This window comes from Nerophis lumbriciformis, linkage group LG10, assembly GCF_033978685.3.
Source record: "Nerophis lumbriciformis linkage group LG10, RoL_Nlum_v2.1, whole genome shotgun sequence".
In the NCBI taxonomy this organism is placed as follows: Eukaryota; Metazoa; Chordata; class Actinopteri; order Syngnathiformes; family Syngnathidae; genus Nerophis; species Nerophis lumbriciformis.
In genome coordinates this window covers 54,252,266-54,275,691 of record NC_084557.2, presented here as the reverse complement: position 1 = coordinate 54,275,691, position 23,426 = coordinate 54,252,266, and the positions used below count along the sequence as shown (strand labels likewise).

The following is a 23,426-nucleotide window of genomic DNA, read 5'->3' as shown; positions in this document are numbered from 1 at the left end:
TTCTTCTTCTTCTACGGGGGCGGGTGGTTGCTTACAGTAGAAGAAGAAGCGCTTCCTCTTCTATGGGGGCGGGTGCTTACCTTGGCGGTTGCTTGCGTAGAAGAAGAAGCGCTTTCTGTTCTACGGGGAAAAAAGATGGCGGCTGTTTACCGTAGTTGCGAGACCTAAACTTTATGAAAATGAATCTTAATATTAATCCATATATAAAGCGCACCGGGTTATAAGCCGCACTGTCAGCTTTTGAGTAAATTTGTGGTTTTTAGGTGCGGCTAATAGTGCGGAAAATACGGTACCTTTTTTTGTTTTAACCTTGGACTCTGGCAAAAAAAAAAAAAAGCAACAGAAGGATTGTGGAGGAATAAAAAGTGTGTGTAAAGATAAAGTGTGGTGATACTATAGCATGTGGTGCTGGGTCACACCACGGGTGTGTGTGTGTGCGTGCGTGTGTGTGTGTGTGTGTGGTGCTGGGTCACATCACTGGTGTGTGTGGGGTTGTTGTGGGAGGACAAGATAAGGCTGGAGACTACCACACTGCACGTCTGCTCCATGACTCATCAGCCTTGTCTGCGCTGCAGTCAGCCTGATAAGACCAGCAGATAAACAACCACAGTAGTAGTAGTGGGAGGAGGAGGAGGAGAGATAAGATGTTTTATGCATGGAGGGAGTGTCACTAGTTCTCAGTGAGGGAGTACGTGTACACGTACATGTACATATACATGTACATGTAAAGCAAAGTCTAGATAAAATACTACATTCCATCATAAGTGTTGATGAAGGCTATGGAGCCTTGCTCTATGGAACCTTCCGCCACTTTGTCCTGTCCAGCCACTCAGACACATCATTATGTAGATGATCTATATCCATATTTACTCTACACAAGAGAAGTGTAGGATACCTCTCTTGTTGCTTTATTTGTATTTCCATCCATCCATCTTCTTCCGCTTATCCGAGGTCGGGTCGCGGGGGCAGCAGCCTAAGCAGGGAAGCCCAGACTTCCCTCTCCCCAGCCACTTCGTCCAGCTCCTCCCGGGGGATCCCGAGGCGTTCCCAGGCCAGCCGGGAGAGATAGTCTTCCCAACGTGTCCTGGGTCTTCCCCGCGGCCTCCTACCGGTCGGACGTGCCCGAAACACCTTCCTAGGGAGGCGTTCGGGTGGCATCCTGACCAGATGCCCGAACCACCTCATCTGGCTCCTCTCCATGTGGAGGAGCAGCGGCTTTACTTTGAGCTCCCCCCGGATGACAGAGCTTCTCACCCTATCTCTAAGGGAGAGACCCGCCACCCGGCGGAGGAAACTCATTTCGGCCGCTTGTACCCGTGATCTTGTCCTTTCGGTCATGACCTAAAGCTCATGACCATAGGTGAGGATGGGAACGTAGATCGACCGGTAAATCGAGAGCTTTGCCTTCCGGCTCAGCTCCTTCTTCCCCACAACGGATCAATACAGCGTCTGCATTACTGAAGACGCCGCACCGATCCGCCTGTCGATCTCACAATCCACTCTTCCCCCACTCGTGAACAAGACTCCGAGGTACTTGAACTCCTCCACTTGGGGCAAGATCTCCTCCCCAACCCGGAGATGGCACTCCACCCTTTTCCGGGCGAGAACCATGGACTCGGACTTGGAGGTGGTGATTCCCATCCCAGTCGCTTCACACTCGGCTGCAAACCGATCCAGTGAGAGCTGAAGATCCTGGCCAGATGAAGCCATCAGGACCACATCATCTGCAAATAGCAGAGACCTAATCCTGCAGCCACCAAACCAGATCCCCTCAACGCCTTGACTGCGCCTAGAAATTCTGTCCATAAAAGTTCAGAACAGAATGGGTGACAAAGGGCAGCCTTGGCGGAGTCCAACCCTCACTGGAAACGTGTCCGACTTACTGCCGGCAATGCGGACCAAGCTCTGACACTGATCATACAGGGAGCGGACCGCCACAATCAGACAGTCCGAAACCCCATACTCTCTGAGCACTCCCCACAAAACTTCCCGAGGGACACGGTCGAATGCCTTCTCCAAGTCCACAAAGCACATGTAGACTGGTTGGGCAAACTCCCATGCACCCTCAAGGACCCTGCCGAGAGTATAGAGCTGGTCCACAGTTCCACGACCAGGACGAAAACCACACTGTTCCTCCTGAATCCGAGGTTGGACTATCCGGCGTAGCCTCCTCTCCAGTACACCTGAATAGACCTTACCGGGAAGGCTGAGGAGTGTGATCCCACGATAGTTGGAACACACCCTCCGGTTCCCCTTCTTAATTTGTATTTGACTTTATTAAATGTATTTATATTATCATTTAGTTCAGCCGGGCCGGAGCAGGAGGGGATAGAAAGAGAGAAAAAAAGAAGACAGAGGGGGAAATTGTGGGGACAAGAGGGGGATTAGACAGAGAGACAAAAACAACAACAGCAAACAACAACAACAACAACAATAGAGCAACATCAGCAAATAGGACATGTACAAATATGATGGTAAAAGTAATAGCAAATAAGCAGTTAGCGAAAATAAAAAATAATACAGAAATGACAATGAGCATTATTACACTACAAATGGATCAATACAAATACCAATAGAAATATCACTATTGATAATGAACAATACCAATAATTACCTTCATTATCAACAATACAGTTGTTCAAATGCAACAATACATATACGTAATGATAACTTGAGATACGAAAGAGAAGCAACCTACATTAACCTTGTAGATTGTTATAGTAACAATAGGTTAAACCATACTTGCCAACCTTGAGACCTCCGAATTCGGGAGGTGGGGGGTGGGGGCGTGGTCGGGGGTGGGGCGGGGCGTGTTTGGGGGCGTGGTTAAGAGGGGAGGAGTATATTGACAGCTAGAATTCACCAAGTCAAGTATTTCATACACATATATATATATATATATATATATATATATATATATATCCTGAAAATATGCAAACAAAACTGTGTTTAGATAATTGATACTTCAAACTTGCATAAATAAATATTAAGGAATATAACATAACTTGGCTTCTGAGAGTTTCAAAATGTAATGAATAAAATGCTAAAGTTGTTGATAAACAAGCAATTATTTTAATAATTAAATATAGTCATTTTAAATGAATTATTATGATAATTTAAAATCAATTATTTCAAATATGTTTATTTTAATGTATAATTCTATGGCTGGACGTAATAAGAAGTCACAAAAAAATACAAATAAAAATACAATTAATTTTGATGTTTTTAGCAAAATATAGTAAAAATGTATTTAGTTTTTTTTTTTCTTAATTAATAAATATATTTATTTTTAGGTAAAATAAACATAATAATACAATTTATCTCTAGTCTGGATGATTTAGTTCTTGTCACCCTGTTGTCCTCCCGTCATGAAAAAAGGCTGTCCTCACTCAGGTCCGCGTGGAGCTGGAGGGGGCGTGGCCTCCAGCTCCGGCTGAAAATCGGGAGATTTTCGGGAGAATATTTGTCCCGGGAGGTTTTCGAGAGAGGCGCTGAATTTCGGGAGTCTCCTGGAAAATTCGGGAGGGTTGGCAAGTATGGGTTAAGCTTTGTCAGTGTGCCATGTGTTATACCCAGTTTACCCTAGGGCAACAACGTCAATATATGTTTGATGAAACATGGTTATGTGCGTGAGTGTATGTATGCATATGTACTTGTATATGTACAGGATGTGTATATGTATGTTTGTACAGTAAATGTATATGTACATGTATGTGTATATGTATGTTTGTACAGTGAATGTATATGTACATGTTTGTGTATATGTATGTTTTTACAGTGAATGTATATGTATGTGTATATGTATGTTTGTACAGTGAATATATATGTACGTATATAAAAATCACACTTGAAGTAGCAAAATTATCTGCCAATAGAACAAGAAAATGTGGCTTGTCAAGACTTTCCAAAACAAGTCAAATTAGCTAACCTCAATGAACCCAAAATAGCTTAAAATAAGTTTATTCTCACTAATAACAAGTGCACTTTTCTTGGTAGAAAAAAAAGAGACCTTTTTGCTCAATATGTTGAAAAATATTCTTAAATGAAGTAAATGCTAGTGCCATTATCTTGACATAATGATATTACATTTCTTGAAACCAGCAAACTTATACTAAAAACTAATTTATTGTTCTTAATGGAAAGGCAACAAGGCAAGCGCTTGTTACTCTCGGGGTAAATCAGGCAAATCATATTGTCTAAAAATGCATTTTTCCATGGATAACATGACATCATCGCGCCAAGTGTGTGCTCTTTCAGTCAATTAGTGCACATTTATACAGCCCGGCCAAAAACATTTTCATTGCAATTTTGAAGAATTCATCTGAATGTGCATGAACTATTTCTGTTCAAAATAGTTTGAAATGTTTAAATATTAACTGTCAGTTTACTGTACTGTGCCAACTGTACTACTATATGAGTACCTATTTTCTATTGTTTCATTGACAATAAAACAGCAAAGTCCATTTGGCTGACATCTGTTTTAATTATGAGACACAATTGTGTCAAAGTCATGATTTTTTTATTTCATGCTTGAAATAAGAAATGATGACTTTAAAAAAAGTAGTTTTATACTTGTGAGTGTTGATGACACAGCTTTGCAACACTTGATATTCTAGTTTCAAGCATGTTTTACTCAATATAGGTCATCACATCTCAGCAACAAGCTGTAATATCTTACTGACATCATTTAGGAGCAAAACACTTAAAACAAGTAAAACACTCTAACATCAAATCTGCTTAGTGAGAAGAATGATCTTATCAGACAGAAAATAAGCAAATATCAGCCTTATTTCACATATTTCATTTTACTTAGATTTCAGTTTTTGCAGTGTCATACTTGCCAACCCTACCGGATTTTCCGGGAGACTCCCGAAATTCAGCGCCTCTCCCGAAAACCTCCCGGGACAAATTTTCTCCCGAAATTCAGGCGGAGCTGGAGGCCACGCCCCCTCCAGCTCCATGCGGACCTGAGTGACGTGTTGACAGCCTGTTCTCACGTCCGCTTTCCCACAATATAAACAGCTAATGATTGAGGGCGAGTTCTTGGTTTCTTATGTGGGTTTATTGTTAGGCAGTTTCATTAACGTCCTCCCAGTGCGGTAACAACACACAACAACAGCAGTCAGGTTTTCGTCTACCGTAAAGCAGTTCGTCTGCCGTAAACAGCAATGTTGTGACACTTTTAAACAGGACAATACTGCCATCTACTGTACATGCATATGTGACCCACCCATAATGTGTCACATTTTTGTGTTGATTTATTTATTTTATTTTGTGGTTTGAATTCGTTTTTGGAGCTGTCATTACACATTTATCAGTATTCACATTGGTCAGTAGGGGGCAGTAGGGCGTTTCTTCCCAATTGAATGCTATCGCCTGCAGACCGGAAGTGTCTTGTCATTCTGATGAGCGCGACCAGTCTGTGAACAATTGAAACGTCCTGTGTGCTTTTTCCTCCTGTATAACAGGTTAGTTTTGGTGAATCAACTCACTGAAGAATATCCATGTGATCTTTATAAGTTTAAGTACACATTCTGATGGTGGAGCCTAACTCTAAAGTGTTTGTGAGTTGTAGTTTGTATTTGTGAATGAATCCAGTGCACAGCTGCAGTAATCAATACAAAAAGGCGACGTGAGTGCGCAATGTTTATATAGGAACTTCTGATCCTAATTCAGACTCCCAAATTAGAGCTCCCGTTTTCTTATTGATTTTATAATGTATATTTGTATAATGTGTGTCTTCTGAAATAGTGACAGAGAATAGAACAAGGATGGACAATTCAACCCTTAACTCAACAACGAGTAGATGAGTGTTATGTGTGTGTATATGTGTAAATAAATGAACACTGAAATTCAAGTATTTCTTTTATTTATTTATATATATATATATATATATATATATGTAATAAAATATATATATATATATATATATAGCTAGAATTCTCTGAAAGTCAAGTATTTCTTATATATATATATCTTAACCACGCCCCCGACCACGCCCCACCCCACACCCCCCGAAATCGGAGGTCTCAAGGTTGGCAAGTATGCAGTGTGCTGCCCATCACTGCTTATTGGAGACAGGACATGGCTAAAAAATCCCACTTGAAGTCCTCATATTATATCATTTGTCAACACTTAATAAGTCTCAAAGGTTTTAAAAGTGCTTTGGGAGCTCCAAGTTGAATTGTTTTGTTTACAAAGCATGGAGTTGTGGGCGTGTAGCGAGGGGGTTTTGGGTCAGAACCAGCTTCCAAAGCGTACACTGCAATGCTGACCTGCCGTGCGCTAAGTGCAAAAAAAGCTGATGGCCTTGGGTCAGAGGTCAGTCCACGTGGGGCCAAGAGGTCACTCCCACCAGCCCAGTCGTGGGTCAAAGGGCATCTGAGCATTTTGTCCAAACACTTGCCGGTTCTTCAGGAAGTTATGCTGGCCTCGCTCAGCACCTTCAACTTGGCTCTGATGAAATCTGCTACTTTGCTCCTCCACCCTCCCCCGCCCTCGCCACCTCCCCCCGCCCTCGCCACCTCACGCCCACCCAGCGAGGAGGAGCGGTGAAAAGTGATGAAGTTTTGGGAGGAAGTCCTGATCAGGACCAGTGTGGGAATGCAGATGCTGCGTGCGGCGGCGGCGGTGACCTCGCTCCCCCAGCTGGGCGTCTGTCTGACACTAGTTGGCATGACAACATGACAGATGGTTGGCATGACAACATGACAGATGGTGGCCAAAACATACAATCTCCTCTTAGGCGTCACGCGAGCGTAATTAGGCTTTTTGCTTCAAATTGTTCCTTCTTAGGGAAACATTTAGAAAATATTTGTTCTCAATCCACAATTAAATGTCTGCTGCTTTCAGATTCTAATAAATTGCATTCATAAATTCTTCTCTAATACATTTTTTTGCCAGTATTTATTACCGGGGCAGGGGCGGGACATCCAAATGGAAACAATGACAAGATTTCGGGGCTGTGCTAAGTGATAAACAATCAGAGGTGGGTAGAGTAGCCAGAAATTGTACTCAAGTAAGAGTACTGTTACTTTAGAGATTTATTACTCAAGTAAAAGTAAGGAGTAGTCACCCAAATATTTACTTGAGTAAAAGTAAAAAGTATGTTGTGAAAAAACTACTCAAGTACTGAGTAACTGATGAGTAACATACACACACATATCATATCATATATATATATATATATATATATATATATATATATATATATATATATATATATATATATATAATGTATGTATATATATATATATATATATATATATATATATATATATATATTTATACATATATATACATATATATAATATATATATATATATATATATATATATATATATATATATATATATATATATATATATATATATAAATACATTGATATATACAGTATATCATTTATATTTATTTATTTTGCCGTTTTTGTTTACATGTTAAAGGTGTTTTAATGAATATACATGCATGTTTAACACATATAGATTCCTTTCTTTCATGAAGACAAGAATATAAGTTGGTGTATTACCTGATTGTGATGACTTGCATTGATTGTAATCAGACAGTAGTGATGATAACGGCCACGTTTTCAAATGGAGGAGAAAAAAAGTTCCTCCTTTCTGTCTAATACCACATGAAAGTGGTTGGTTTTTGGCATCTTATTTGTCCAGCTTCCATATTCGTTTTTATACACTTTACAAGAAATACATTGGCGGCAAACTCCGTAGCTTGCTAGCTTGTTTGCGCTGGCTTTCGGAGACTCTTATTTTGAAAGCGCATGCGCGATAGAGCGGCACTTTTATTGTGAAGACAGGAACTGTGTAGTCGGTCTTTAGGCTTTTGACGGGATGTACGGTTGAAATAAAAGAGGGTCTTTTTTCCTTCACAATTTTGATTGATTGATTGGAACTTTTATTAGTAGATTGCACAGTACAGTACATATTCCGTACAATTGACCACTAAATGGTAACACCCCAATAAGTTTTTCAATTTGTTTAAGTCAGGTCATGTGACCGCCTGGCTCTGTTTGATTGGTCCAACGTCACCAGTGACTGCATCTGATTGGTGGAACGGAGTGAACGTCACCAGTGACTGTATTTGTTGAAACGCAGGCACTATGAAGGTCTGTCTGACAGACCAAAACAAACAAAGCGTGCATTAACAGATCGATAAAAATTAGTAGCGAGTAGCGAGCTGAATGTAGATAAAAGTAGCGGAGTAAAAGTAGCGTTTCTTCTCTATAAATATACTCAAGTAAAAGTAAAAGTATGTTGCATTAAAACTACTCTTAGAAGTACAATTTATCCCAAAAGTTACTCAAGTAAATGTAACGGAGTAAATGTAGCGCGTTACTACCCACCTCTGTCAACAATAAATGTGTCACTTCAGTATAGTGCTTCAACAAGACAGTAGAATTACACTGACTAGTATGACTAACCGTGTGACATGACGGAAGCAGACAGGTGTCAGTGACGTGCAGTCACTAGAGGCAGGTGAGGCCCCGCCTCACCTGCCATCATGGAAAGAAAAAAAATGTAAAAAGAAAAAAATATATATTAAATTGTTAAATGTATCCAGTGATTATACTATAAAGTTATTTTCCATTTAACTTCACCAGTGTTAGATTATTTTTATTCAAAATCGCAGAATTTTCACATTTGCCGTTCAAATACTGAGAAGAGACGGTGCGGTGATCAGCAGCCAGTCGAGGCACGTCACTCAGTGCCTCAACATGGATTGCGCAATGACTCGGCTAACTGCTGGCCTGCTGTGCAGTGAGACCGTATTGCTACATGAATTATATTATACATTTCCATAGTTTAGTTAGCTGAGGTATATAATGTACAGTGTATTTTGTCAACAACTGTATGTGTGTAACGTATTTCTTGTGCTGAGCGATCATAAAAGGGCTGCAAAAGACGCACTGGCTGAGGCTCGCCTCCTGCACCCCCGCCGTAGAATTGTTATATCAACTAAAGCCCACACTTAAACTTTCCACGTGCAAGATTGAATCTATTTAAAAAAGTTATTTCATAAGAAGCCAAAAAGTGCAAAAACAATAATGTTGGTGTTGGAGGAGTTGTGAATGACTGCAGGGCCACAACATAAGTTACACCTGCAGACTGCAGGTGTACCTAATTCACAACTCCTCCAACACCAACATTGTTGTTTTTGCACTTTTTGGCTTCTTATATAAATAACTTTTGTAACCTATTTTTATGGGCTTTCCTCTTTGTGATGTTAAGTTCCTGTTATGCGCTGTTATACAGTACATGCCTTGAGCTCTTATTTTGAAGGCGCTAAGAGCGGAAGTGATGTCACGTTGCGGAGGTTTTTGAAAGAAGGTAAATAAAGTGGTCCTCGTGTAAACTGGAGCCTCCGTGTTTGTTATTTTGTAGTTTCATACAGTATAGGCCACATTTATAAACCCTCGGTTACACTTTTTTAAATAGATTCAATCTTGCACGTGGAAAGTTTAAGTGAGGGCTTTAGTTGCGGCGCATGGACTTAATTTCTAAGTAAAGGTAAGACCATAATAACGTTTTTTAATTAAATGTGCTTTTTTGTGTGCTACAGTTTGTATGTGTAAAGTTAAAGTTAAGTTAAAGTAGCAATGATTGTCACACACACACTAGGTGTAATGAAATGTGTCCTCTGCATTTGACCCATCCCCTTGATCACCCCCTGGGATGTGAGGGGAGCAGTGGGCAGCAGCGGCGCCGCGCCCGGGAATCATTTTTGGTGATTTAACCCCCAATTCCAAGCCTTGATGCTGAGTGCCGAGCAGGGAAGAATGCTGGTATGAGCTTTTAAACATAACCCGTTAACTGCTGCCAATCAAATGGTGAATAAGATACTCTTTAGGGTTCATATGTTTGTAAATCTGACTGTGATGAAGTCAGTGCCTCACCAGCCATCAACCTCACCGCACGTCACTGACAGGTGTGTAGCAACACATGTGTGTGTGTGTGTGTGTGTGTCCATGTGTGTGTGTGTGTGTCCATGTGTGACAATGGCCGACATACTTTGTGCGACAACACATTCTTGCTCCACAGCTGACAGGCAACAACAGTCGTCAGTGTCGCTGCCCAGACACGCCTACAGTAACTTGACATGTCTACACACACACACACACACACACACACACACACACACACACACACACACACACACAGAGTAGTGTTATGCTGGCTGAGTGGAGTGTGTAATCTCCAGGGTGGAGTCCATATCGAGTTTCGGGCTAATTTTCAGTTTTTTTTGGCCCCACTTGTTTTGTAATTGGAGAAAGAAAGAAAAGAGCAACAAAAGTCTGTTGCTCTTTTCTCACATTGATTACCACATTGGGTGTAGTTCCCCTCAATGTCCAGAAGGGGCTCTAGTACCAACAATCAGAACTTTTCCACTGTTTGTTTACATGACGACCATGTTTTGCAGCCTTGGAATGATTGAAAATAATCTTGTTGTTTTTTTCCCTATGGAAACATTGACAATACTACCCTAAATACTCTAATTATGAGCTGTTTATTGACTTAGAACGCAGAGACTTAATTGGAAGCAAGGGATAATTGAAGAGAGGCAATTATTGCCTGAATGTTGAAACTCATTAAAAAAACAACAACTGAATTTGGTATTTTTATTCTGGTGTGCAGTGCATGAGAAAGTGGCTGTCATGAACCATGTGGTCGTTTATTAGCCGCGTTTGTTAGCTTTAGCCGTTAGCAGCGGCATCTCTTTTTGAATCTTGTCACTGGATTGTGTTACCTCTGCTTCATAAAAAGATTGAATGTGCAGTTTGTCCTATCTTTTTGTCAACAAACGGGGTATTGTTTGGATGGCAAGTTTGTCACTCCAATCATTGATTTGTTGTTCATTATTCCCATTCATTCATTGTTCACAGTGTGATGGTGTCACTTCCTGTTTGACATCAAGGTCATTTTAGTGCTGCTTGTCTCTTTCACCAGTAAAAAGTTATTTCCTGCATTGAACTTGCTGCACTTATGACGTGAAACGACATAAAATGTAGCGCGCCACGTTACATCAAGCTATCGCTAACGGTGTTGTAACGCAGTGTTTTTCAACCACTGTGTGCCGTGGGAGATGATGTCATTTCACCTACCGTATTTTCCGCACTATAAGGCGCACCGGATTATTAGCCGCACCTTCTATGAATTACATATTTCATAATTTTGTCCACCAATAAGCCGCCCCGGACTAAAAGCCGCGCCTACGCTGCGCTAAAGTGAATGTCAAAAAAACGCTGCGCTAAAGTGAATGTCAAAAAAACAGTCAGATAGTTCAGTCAAACTTTAATAATATATTGAAAACCAGCGTTCTAACAACTCTGTCCCAAAATGTACGCAAATGTGCAATCACAAACATAGTAAAATTCAAAATGGTGTAGAGCAATAAATAGCAACATAATGTTGCTCGAACGTTAATGTCACAACACACAAAATAAACATAGCGCTCACCTTCTGAAGTTATTCTTCATTCGTAAATCCTTCGAATTCTTCGTCTTCGGTGTCCGAATTGAAAAATTGCGCAAGCGTGGGATCCAAAATGGCCGGTTCCGTCTCGTAGAAGTCATCGGGAGTCAGTGTCGCTGTTGTTCTGTGAATCCTGCCTTCCGGAAAGCTCGGACCACAGTTGTGACCGAAATATCTGCCCAAGCATTTACGATCCACTGGCAGATGTTGGCGTATGTCGTCCGAGGCTGTCTGCCCGTCTTAGTGAAGGTGTGTTCGCCTTCGGAGCTGTGTGAAAAAAGCCACCCGGCCTCTTCGCGTAAACTTCCCTTAACCACTCGCTCATCTTTTCTTCATCCATCCATCCCTTCGAGTTAGCTTTTATGATGACGCCGGCTGGAAAGGTCTCTTTTGGCAAGGTCTTCCTTTTGAATATCACCATGAGTGGAAGTTAGCATGGCAAGCTAGAACCACAGTGAAGGATGACTTCTCATTCCCTGTGGAGCGAATATTCACCGTACGTGCTCCCGTTCCACAGTGCGGTTCAGTTGCTGTGAAATACGGTAGTAATCCGTGTGCGGATGGAGAGATTGCGTCTTTTTATGAACCGGATCGTTTAGCAGGAGCCATTTTGTGGTCTTTACAGATGTAAACAGGAAATGAAACGTACGGTGATATCCGCGCGTTTTTTCTTCTTCTTCCGGGGGCGGGTGAAGCGCTTCCTGTTCTATGGGGGCGGGTGAAGCGCTTCCTGTTCTATGGGGGCGGGTGCTTTCCTTGGCGGTTGCTTGCGTAGAAGAAGAAGCGCTTCCTGTTCTACCGGGAAAAAAGATGGCGGCTGTTTACCGAAGTTGCGAGACCGAAACTTTATGAAAATGAATCGTAATAAAGCGCACCGGGTTATTAGGCGCACTGTCAGCTTTTGAGAAAAATTGTGGTTTTTAGGTGCGCCTTATAGTGCGGAAAATACGGTAATTGGGTTAAAACTATTTTTTGCTCACAAGTAATTGTAACCATGTAATACTCTTCCATATCAGTAGGTGGCAGCCGGTAGCTAATTGCTTTGTGGATGTGGGGAAACAGCGGGAGGCAGGGTGCAGGTAAAAAGGTGTCTAATGTTTAAACCAAAAATAGACAAAAGGTGAGTGCCCCTAAGAAAAGGCATTGAAGCTTAGGCATGCACTGCAAAAAGTCAGTGTTCAAAAACAAGAAGAAAAAAATACAAAAAAGAGGGGTATTTTACTTGAACTAAGCAAAATGATCTGATAGAACAAGAAAATGTGGCTTGTCAAGACTTTCCAAAACAAGTAAAATTAGCTAACATCAATGAACACAAAAATAGCTTAAAATAAGTATATTAAAATAAGTATAGTAGAAAAAAAAAGAGACCTTTTTGCTCAATATGTTGAAAAATATTCTTAAATGAAGTAAATGCTAGTGCCATTATCAAATGCGCTCGGCATTACATTTCTTGAAAGCAGCAAACTTATACTAAAAACTAATTTATTGTTCTTAATGGAAAGGCAACAAGGCAAGCGCTTGTTACTCTCGGGGTCTCCTAGCCGCTCAGGCAAATCATATTGTCTAAAAATGCATTTTTCCATCGATAACATGACATCATCGCACCAAGTGCGTTCTCTTTCAGTCAATTAGTGCGCAAGGAATATATATATATATATATATATATATATATATATATATATATATATATATATATATATATATATATATATATATATTTACAGCCCGGCCCCCGGCCAAATTTTTTTTTAATTTAATTTTGAAGAATTTATCTGAATGTGCATGAACTATTTCTGTTCAAAATTGTTAGAAATGTTAAATGTTTAAATATTAATTGTCAGTTTACTGTACTGTGCCAACTGTACTACTATATGAGTACATATTTTCTATTGTTTCATTGAAAATGAAACAGCAAAGTCCATTTGGCTGTCATCTGTTTTAATTATGAGACACAATTGTGTCAAAGTCATGATATTTTATTTAATGCTTGAAATAAGAAATGCTTACTTTAAAAAAGTAGTTTTATACTTGTGAGTGTTGATGATACAGCTTTGCAACACTTGATATTCTAGTTTCAAGCATGTTTTACTCAATATAGGTCATCAAATCTCAGCAACAAGCTGTAATATCTTACTGAGATCATTTATAATAATAATAATAATAATAACTGGGATTTATATAGCGCTTTTCTAAGTACCCAAAGTCGCTTTACATGTAGATTTAGGATTTAGGACCAAAACACTTAAAACAATTAAAACACTCTAACATAAAATCTGCTTAGTGAGAAGAATGATCTTATCAGACAGAAAATAAGCAAATATCACCCTTATTTGACATATTTCATCTTACTTAGATTTCACTTTTTGCAGTGTGGCTTTATAAAACGAAACTAAGATTGAACTGGCTGCAAAGTAAACAAATTTTAATTTGTACATTTTTTTAAAACTTTTTTTTAATTTTTTTTAATTTTTTAAAACAATTTAAAACAATTTTTAATTTTTTTAATTTTTTTAAACAATTTTAACAGTTAACATTTTTTTTAGGGTTAGGGTTAGGGTTAGGGTTAGGGTTAAGATTAGGGTTAGGGTAAGGGTTAGGGTTAGGGTAAAAAAAAAAAATTTTAAGTTAAAAAAAAGTTTAAAAAAAAGTTTTAAAAAAAAGTTAAAAAAAAGTTAAACATTTTTTTAAATATTTAAAAAAAATTAAAAAATATTTTTAAAACATTTAAAAAATTAAAAAATGTTTTTAAAAAATCAAAAAATTAAAACATTTAAAAAAAAATCAAAAAACTTAAAAAAAATTTTAAATTTTAAAAAATTAAAAAAAATGTTACAAAAATTTAAAAAAAATTTTTAAAACTTTAAAAAAATTTAGAAATTAAAAAAAAATGTTTTAAGTTAAAACATGATTTTCAAGGTAAAAAATGATTTTCAAGGTAAAAAACAATTTTCAAGGTAAATCTTTTTTTTCCAAGGTTAAAAATGATTTTCAAGGTAAACAAATGATTTTCAAGGTAAAAAAAACATTTTCAAGGTAAATTTTTTTTTTCAAGGTAAAAATTTTTTTTTAAAACAAAACTTGAACAATGGACTTTATACCGTCTAGTTTTTTTTAATTTTTTTAAAATGTTTTTAAATTTTTAAAAATTTTTTAATTTGTAAATTTTTTTAATTTGTAAATTTTTTTTAATTTTTTAAAACAATTTAAAACAATTTTAAAATTTTCAAAAAACAAAACTTGAACCATGGACTTTATACCATCTAGTTTTTTTTAATTTTTTCAAAATGTTTTTAAATTTTTTTATTTTTTTTTATTTTTTTTAATTTGTACATTTTTTTAAAACTTTTTTTTTTAAAACAATTTAAAACAATTTTAAAAAGTTTTAATTTTTTTAAACAATTTTAACAATTAACTTTTTTTTTAGGGTTAGGGTTAGGGTTAGGGTTAGGGTTAGGTTTGGGGTTAGGGTTAGGGTTAGGGTTAAGATTAGGGTTAGGGTTAGGGTTAGGGTTAGGTTTAGGGTTAGGGTTAGGGTTAGGGTTAAGATTAAGGTTAGGGTTAGGGTTAGGGTTAATTTATTTTTTTTTAAAGTTAAAAAAATTAAAAAAAAAAAAGTTAAAAAAGTTAAAAAAAAAAGTTTTAAAAAGTTTTAAAAAAGTTTTAAAAAATATTTAAAAAAGTTTTAAAAAAGTTTTAAATTTTTAAAAATATTTAAAATAATTTAAAAAAAATAATTTTAAATTAAAAAAAAATTAAAATTTTATTATTTTTTTTTACATTTTTCAAAAAAATCAAAAAATTATTTTTTTTTACAAAAATTAAAAAAAATTTACAAAAATTAAATTTCTTTTACAAAAATAAAAAAAAAATGTTTTAAGTTAAAACATGATTTTCAAGGTAAAAAATGATTTTCAAGGTAAAAAAAAATTTTCAAGGTAAAATTTTTTTTCCAAGGTTATAAATGATTTTCAAGGTAAACAAATGATTTTCAAGGTAAAAAAAAAATGTTCAAGGTAAAAAAAAAGAAAAGGCATTGAAGCTTAGGCATGCACTGCAAAAAGTCAGTGTTCAAAAACAAGAAGAAAAAAATACAAAAAAGAGGGGTATTTTACTTGAACTAAGCAAAATGATCTGATAGAACAAGAAAATGTGGCTTGTCAAGACTTTCCAAAACAAGTAAAATTAGCTAACATCAATGAACACAAAAATAGCTTAAAATAAGTATATTAAAATAAGTATAGTAGAAAAAAAAAGAGACCTTTTTGCTCAATATGTTGAAAAATATTCTTAAATGAAGTAAATGCTAGTGCCATTATCAAATGCGCTCGGCATTACATTTCTTGAAAGCAGCAAACTTATACTAAAAACTAATTTATTGTTCTTAATGGAAAGGCAACAAGGCAAGCGCTTGTTACTCTCGGGGTCTCCTAGCCGCTCAGGCAAATCATATTGTCTAAAAATGCATTTTTCCATCGATAACATGACATCATCGCACCAAGTGCGTTCTCTTTCAGTCAATTAGTGCGCAAGGAATATATATATATATATATATATATATATATATATATATATATATATATATATATATATATATATATATATATATTTACAGCCCGGCCCCCGGCCAAATTTTTTTTTTATTTAATTTTGAAGAATTTATCTGAATGTGCATGAACTATTTCTGTTCAAAATTGTTAGAAATGTTAAATGTTTAAATATTAATTGTCAGTTTACTGTACTGTGCCAACTGTACTACTATATGAGTACATATTTTCTATTGTTTCATTGAAAATGAAACAGCAAAGTCCATTTGGCTGTCATCTGTTTTAATTATGAGACACAATTGTGTCAAAGTCATAATATTTTATTTAATGCTTGAAATAAGAAATGCTTACTTTAAAAAAGTAGTTTTATACTTGTGAGTGTTGATGATACAGCTTTGCAACACTTGATATTCTAGTTTCAAGCATGTTTTACTCAATATAGGTCATCAAATCTCAGCAACAAGCTGTAATATCTTACTGAGATCATTTATAATAATAATAATAATAATAACTGGGATTTATATAGCGCTTTTCTAAGTACCCAAAGTCGCTTTACATGTAGATTTAGGATTTAGGACCAAAACACTTAAAACAATTAAAACACTCTAACATAAAATCTGCTTAGTGAGAAGAATGATCTTATCAGACAGAAAATAAGCAAATATCACCCTTATTTGACATATTTCATCTTACTTAGATTTCACTTTTTGCAGTGTGGCTTTATAAAACGAAACTAAGATTGAACTGGCTGCAAAGTAAACAAATTTTAATTTGTACATTTTTTTAAAACTTTTTTTTAATTTTTTTTAATTTTTTAAAACAATTTAAAACAATTTTTAATTTTTTTAATTTTTTTAAACAATTTTAACAGTTAACATTTTTTTTAGGGTTAGGGTTAGGGTTAGGGTTAGGGTTAAGATTAGGGTTAGGGTAAGGGTTAGGGTTAGGGTAAAAAAAAAAAATTTTAAGTTAAAAAAAAGTTTAAAAAAAAGTTTTAAAAAAAAGTTAAAAAAAAGTTAAACATTTTTTTAAATATTTAAAAAAAATTAAAAAATATTTTTAAAACATTTAAAAAATTAAAAAATGTTTTTAAAAAATCAAAAAATTAAAACATTTAAAAAAAAATCAAAAAACTTAAAAAAAAATTTAAATTTTAAAAAATTAAAAAAAATGTTACAAAAATTTAAAAAAAAAATTTTAAACTTTAAAAAAATTTAGAAATTAAAAAAAAATGTTTTAAGTTAAAACATGATTTTCAAGGTAAAAAATGATTTTCAAGGTAAAAAACAATTTTCAAGGTAAATCTTTTTTTTCCAAGGTTAAAAATGATTTTCAAGGTAAACAAATGATTTTCAAGGTAAAAAAAACATTTTCAAGGTAAATTTTTTTTTTCAAGGTAAAAATTTTTTTTTAAAACAAAACTTGAACAATGGACTTTATACCGTCTAGTTTTTTTTAATTTTTTTAAAATGTTTTTAAATTTTTAAAATTTTTTTAATTTGTAAATTTTTTTAATTTGTAAATTTTTTTTAATTTTTTAAAACAATTTAAAACAATTTTAAAATTTTCAAAAAACAAAACTTGAACCATGGACTTTATACCATCTAGTTTTTTTTAATTTTTTCAAAATGTTTTTAAATTTTTTTATTTTTTTTTATTTTTTTTAATTTGTACATTTTTTTAAAACTTTTTTTTTTTAAAACAATTTAAAACAATTTTAAAAAGTTTTAATTTTTTTAAACAATTTTAACAATTAACTTTTTTTTTAGGGTTAGGGTTAGGGTTAGGGTTAGGGTTAGGTTTGGGGTTAGGGTTAGGGTTAGGGTTAAGATTAGGGTTAGGGTTAGGGTTAGGGTTAGGTTTAGGGTTAGGGTTAGGGTTAGGGTTAAGATTAAGGTTAGGGTTAGGGTTAGGGTTAATTTATTTTTTTTTAAAGTTAAAAAAATTAAAAAAAAAAAAGTTAAAAAAGTTAAAAAAAAAAAGTTTTAAAAAGTTTTAAAAAAGTTTTAAAAAATATTTAAAAAAGTTTTAAAAAAGTTTTAAATTTTTAAAAATATTTAAAATAATTTAAAAAAAATAATTTTAAATTAAAAAAAATTAAAATTTTATTATTTTTTTTTACATTTTTCAAAAAAATCAAAAAATTATTTTTTTTTACAAAAATTAAAAAATTTTTACAAAAATTAAATTTCTTTTACAAAAATAAAAAAAAAATGTTTTAAGTTAAAACATGATTTTCAAGGTAAAAAATGATTTTCAAGGTAAAAAAAAATTTTCAAGGTAAAAATTTTTTTCCAAGGTTATAAATGATTTTCAAGGTAAACAAATGATTTTCAAGGTAAAAAAAAAATGTTCAAGGTAAAAAAAATTTTCAAGGTAAAATTTTTTTTTCAAGGTAAAAAATGATTTTCAAGGTAAAAAAAAATGTTCAAGGTAAAAAAAAATTTTCAAGGTAAACAAATGATTTTCAAGGTAAAAAAAAATATTCATGGTTAAAAAAAAATGTTCAAGGTTAAATGATTTTCAAAATTTTTAAATTTTTTTAAAATGTTTTTAAATTTTTTAATTTTTTAATTTTTTTAATTTTTTTTAATTTGTAAATTATTTTAAAAAAAATTTTTGTTTTTTATTCTTTAAAACAATTTAAAACAATTTTAATTTTTTTAAATTTTTTTAAACAATTTTAACAATTAACTTTTTTTTTTAGGGTTAGGGTTAGGGTTAGGGTTAGTTAGGGTTAAGATTAGGGTTAGGGTTAGGGTTAGGGTTAGGGTTAGGGTAACATTTTTTTTAAAAAGTTAAAAAAAAAAGTTAAAAAAAGTTTTAAAAAAGTTAAAAAAGTAAAAAAAAAAATAAAAAAAATAAATAAAAAAAATTTAAATTTAAAAAATTTAAAAAATTAAAAAAATTAAAAAGAAATAAAAAAAATTAAAAAAAGTTAAATTTTGTTTTTTAAATTAAAATAATTTAAAACAATTTAAAAAATTAAAAATTTTTAAAAATGTTTACAAAAATTACAAAAAATTAAAAGAACTTAAAAAAAATTTAAAATTAAAAAAAATGTTTTAAGTTAAAACATGATTTTCAAGGTAAAAAATGATTTTCAAGGTAAAAAAAAAATGCTGGACAACAGCAAAGACTTACAGCGTGTGGAGCAGAGATGGCGTCCACAAAGTACATCCGTACATGACATGACAATCAACAATGTCCACACAAAGAAGGATAAAAACAACTTAAATAGCCTTAATTGCGAAAACAAAGCAGGTGCGAAGAATATTGCTCAAAGGAAGACATGAAACTGCAACAGGAAAATACCAACAAAACGGGAAAAAACACCAAAATAAGAGCGCAAGACAAGAAGTAAAACACTACACACAGGAAAACCACCAAAAAACTCAAACAATTCAAGGCGTGATGTGACAGGTGGTGACAGTACACCTACTTTGAGACAAGAGCTATAGTGATGCATGCTTGGTTATGCTTTAAAGTCATATCCAACAGTTGCCACAATTACTTTTTTATTGTCGATATCGGCAGACTTCAGCCAGCGTGAGGGCCGGCGAGGCTGCGGCCACGTTGGCTTGGCTCATGCTGGGCCTGCTGGTCTGGCTCATGCTGGGCCTGCTGGTCTGGCTCATGTTGGGCCTGCTGGTCTGGCTCATGCTGGTCTGGACTCTGGCCTGCCTTTGGGGCACAGAGGCTGATTGCTTCCAGCCCTTGCTGGAGGTAATGAAGGCTTGCTGGTCACCAGGATGCACAATTACATAGACCAACACACACACACACACACACACACACACACACACACACACACACACACAAGCTAACCTATGAGAGAATATCCATGTACTTTAGCGTGTGCATGTTCTGCCACGCTCCACCATATTCATTAGTATACATGCACAGGTACACACGCCGTCCATTGCGCACACACACACACAAACACACGCACACACACACACGCACGCACGCACACACACACACACACACACACATTATATTCCACACCTTGCTTACCATAGATTTGTTAGCTGCAAAAAATAAAATAAAAATTATATATATATATATATATATATATATATATATATATATATATATATATATATATATATATATATATATATATATATACACAATTCAATGCTAAATAATGAACCAAATGTCAATATTCCCATACATCCATTTAAATATAAAAAATATAAAACAATTACAATCTCATGCAACCACATTTTGTTAATTAAACACAAACTTAAACCCCCAAATTATTGTATTTTATTTACACTCTTCTTTTCTTTTTGTTTTCTCCGTCTTTTTCGATTTTGATATTTCATTTTATTTCCACTAACGCAAATTCATGGAGTTCAAATAAAACAAAATAGAAAATGCGATAAAATCTCCAAATTTTGCATTCACATTTTTTCCAACTTGTACACTACTTTTGGTATGTGCTCAGTCAAAGGGTGGGCTGAGTCCCGCCTGGCGTGTGGAGCGTGCCATCAGGCTTGTGTGGAGCGTGCCATCAGGCTTGTGCTATCAGACTTGTGTGGAGCATGCCACCAGGCTTGTGCCATCAGGCTTGTGTGGAGTGTGCCATCAGGCTTGTGCCATCAGGCTTGTGCCATCAGGCTTGTGTGGAGCGTGCCATCAGGCTTGTGGGGAGCGTGCCATCAGGCTTGTGTGGAGCGTGCCATCAGGCTTGTGCGGAGCGTGCGATCAGGCTTGTGCGGAGCGTGCCATCAGGCTTGTGTGGAGCGTGTCATCAGGCTTGTGAGGAGCGTGCCATCAGGCTTGTGCCATCAGGCTTGTGTGGAGCATGCCATCAGGCTTGTGCCATCAGGCTTGTGTGGAGCGTGCCATCAGGTTTGTGTGGAGCGTGCCATCAGGCTTGTGCCATCAGGCTTGTGTGGAGTGTGCCATCAGGCTTGTGCCATCAGGCTTGTGCCATCAGGCTTGTGTGGAGCGTGCCATCAGGCTTGTGCCATCAGGCTTGTGTGGAGTGTGCCATCAGGCTTGTGCCATCAGGCTTGTGCCATCAGGCTTGTGTGGCGTGTGCCATCAGGCTTGTGTGGAGCTTGCCATGAGGCTTGTGTGGAGCGTGCCATCAGGCTTGTGAGGAGCGTGCCATCAGGCTTGTATGGAGCGTGCCTTCAGGCTTGTATGGAGCGTGCCATCAGGCTTGTGCCATCAGGCTTGTGCCATCAGGCTTGTGTGGAGCTTGCCATCAGGCTTGTGTGGAGCGTGCCACCAGGCCTGTGAGGAGCGTGCCATCAGGCTTGTATGGAGCGTGCCATCAGGCTTGTGCCATCAGGCTTGTGTGGAGCGTGCCATCAGGCTTGTGTGGAGCGTGCCATCAGGCTTGTGTGGAGCGTGCCATCAGGCTTGTGAGGAGCGTGCCATCAGGCTTGTGTGGAGCGTGCCATCAGGCTTGTGAGGAGCGTGCCATCAGGCTTGTGTGGAGTGTGCCATCAGGCTGGTGTGGAGCGTGCCATCAGGCTTGTGCGGAGCGTGCCATCAGGCTTGTGCGGAGCGTGCCATCAGGCTTGTGAGGAGCGTGCCATCAGGCTTGTGTGGAGCGTGCCATCAAGCTTGTGAGGAGCGTGCCATCAGGCTTGTGTGGAGCGTGCCATCAAGCTTGTGTGGAGTGTGCCATCAGGCTTGTGAGGAGCGTGCCATCAGGCTTGTGCGGAGCGTGCGATCAGGCTTGTGCGGAGCGTGTCATCAGGCTTGTGAGGAGCGTGCCATCAGGCTTGTGCCATCAGGCTTGTGTGGAGCGTGCCATCAGGCTTGTGCCATCAGGCTTGTGTGACGCGTGCCATCAGGCTTGTGCTATCAGGCTTGTGTGGAGCGTGCCATCAGGCTTGTGCCATCAGGCTTGTGTGGAGCGTGCCATCAGGCTTGTGTGGAGCGTGCCATCAGGCTTGTGCCATCAGGCTTGTGTGGAGCGTGCCATCAGGCTTGTGCTATCAGACGTGTGTGGAGCATGCCACCAGGCTTGTGCCATCAGGCTTGTGTGGAGCGTGCCATCAGGCTTGTGCCATCAGGCTTGTGCCATCAGGCTTGTGTGGAGCGTGCCATCAGGCTTGTGTGGAGCTTGCCATCAGGCTTGTGTGGAGCGTGCCATCAGGCTTGTGAGGAGCGTGCCATCAGGCTTGTATGGAGCGTGCCTTCAGGCTTGTATGGAGCGTGCCATCAGGCTTGTGCCATCAGGCTTGTGTGGAGCGTGCCATCAGGCTTGTGTGGATCGTGCCATCAGGCTTGTGTGGAGCTTGCCATCAGGCTTGTGTGGAGCGTGCCATCAGGCCTGTGAGGAGCGTGCCATCAGGCTTGTATGGAGCGTGCCATCAGGCTTGTGCCATCAGGCTTGTGTGGAGCGTGCCATCAGGCTTGTGTGGAGCGTGCCATCAGGCTTGTGAGGAGTGTGTCTTCAGGCTTGTATGGAGCGTGTCATCAGGCTTGTGCCATCAGGCTTGTGTGGAGCGTGCCATCAGGCTTGTGTGGAGCGTGCCATCAGGCTTGTGAGGAGCGTGTCTTCAGGCTTGTATGGAGCGTGCCATCAGGCTTGTGCCATCAGGCTTGTGAGGAGCGTGCCATCAGGCTTGTGTGGAGCGTGCCATCAGGCTTGTGAGGAGCGTGTCTTCAGGCTTGTATGGAGCGTGCCATCAGGCTTGTGCCATCAGGCTTGTGAGGAGCGTGCCATCAGGCTTGTGTGGAGCGTGCCATCAGGCTTGTGTGGAGCGTGCCATCAGGCTTGTGAGGAGCGTGCCATCAGGCTGGTGTGCTTGCTGCATCACAAGATTCTTGGTGACAGGCGCACAAGAATTAGGGAAGTGAGCAGAAGGAGAAGTAAAGTTCTTAGCTGCCTGTGGACACAATCATTTCAGCAGTATTGAGTACATAGGACACAAAAATAAAATGTCATGAATCATGTGACATTTGTGTTGAGCAGCATGTGTTGACATTTGTCGGGCTTGAAGGAGATGCTCAACCGCCACATAAAACACAAGACAACGATAAAGTCATCCAAATGAGGGGCCCTATGGTAAAATAATGCCCCTCATTTGGATGATATATGGGATATTTCTCTACAAGTCTAATCTTATCTTGTTGGCTGTTAGTTTTGATGTGTGCAGCGTTGAACAAATGTTCTTCATTGACTGAGGCCAAAGGCTCCTCAGCAGTCCATAAAGCACTCTTTGACTAATTGTTCCAAAATGCATTATTGCTCAATGCTAGAGAGCATGAAAGTTGGTCAGTCCTTTTTCATCTGACATGAAAATGACAAAACTGCTATTTCAGTTCACAATGTTGCATAAAATTCATGTTGTTGTTTTTTTCAAATAGGCTTTACTTTGTCAATGTTATGATAACACAAAACACTCTAACATAAAATCTGCTTAGT

General features: G+C 37.1%; 1 protein-coding gene across 1 annotated transcript in view; it reads left to right on the top strand.

The window, feature by feature from the left end:
* The window catches only part of kcnq1.2 (potassium voltage-gated channel, KQT-like subfamily, member 1.2), a 413,878-nt gene that overhangs the window by 284,243 nt on the left and 106,209 nt on the right, over positions 1-23,426 (top strand). The window lies entirely within an intron of this gene.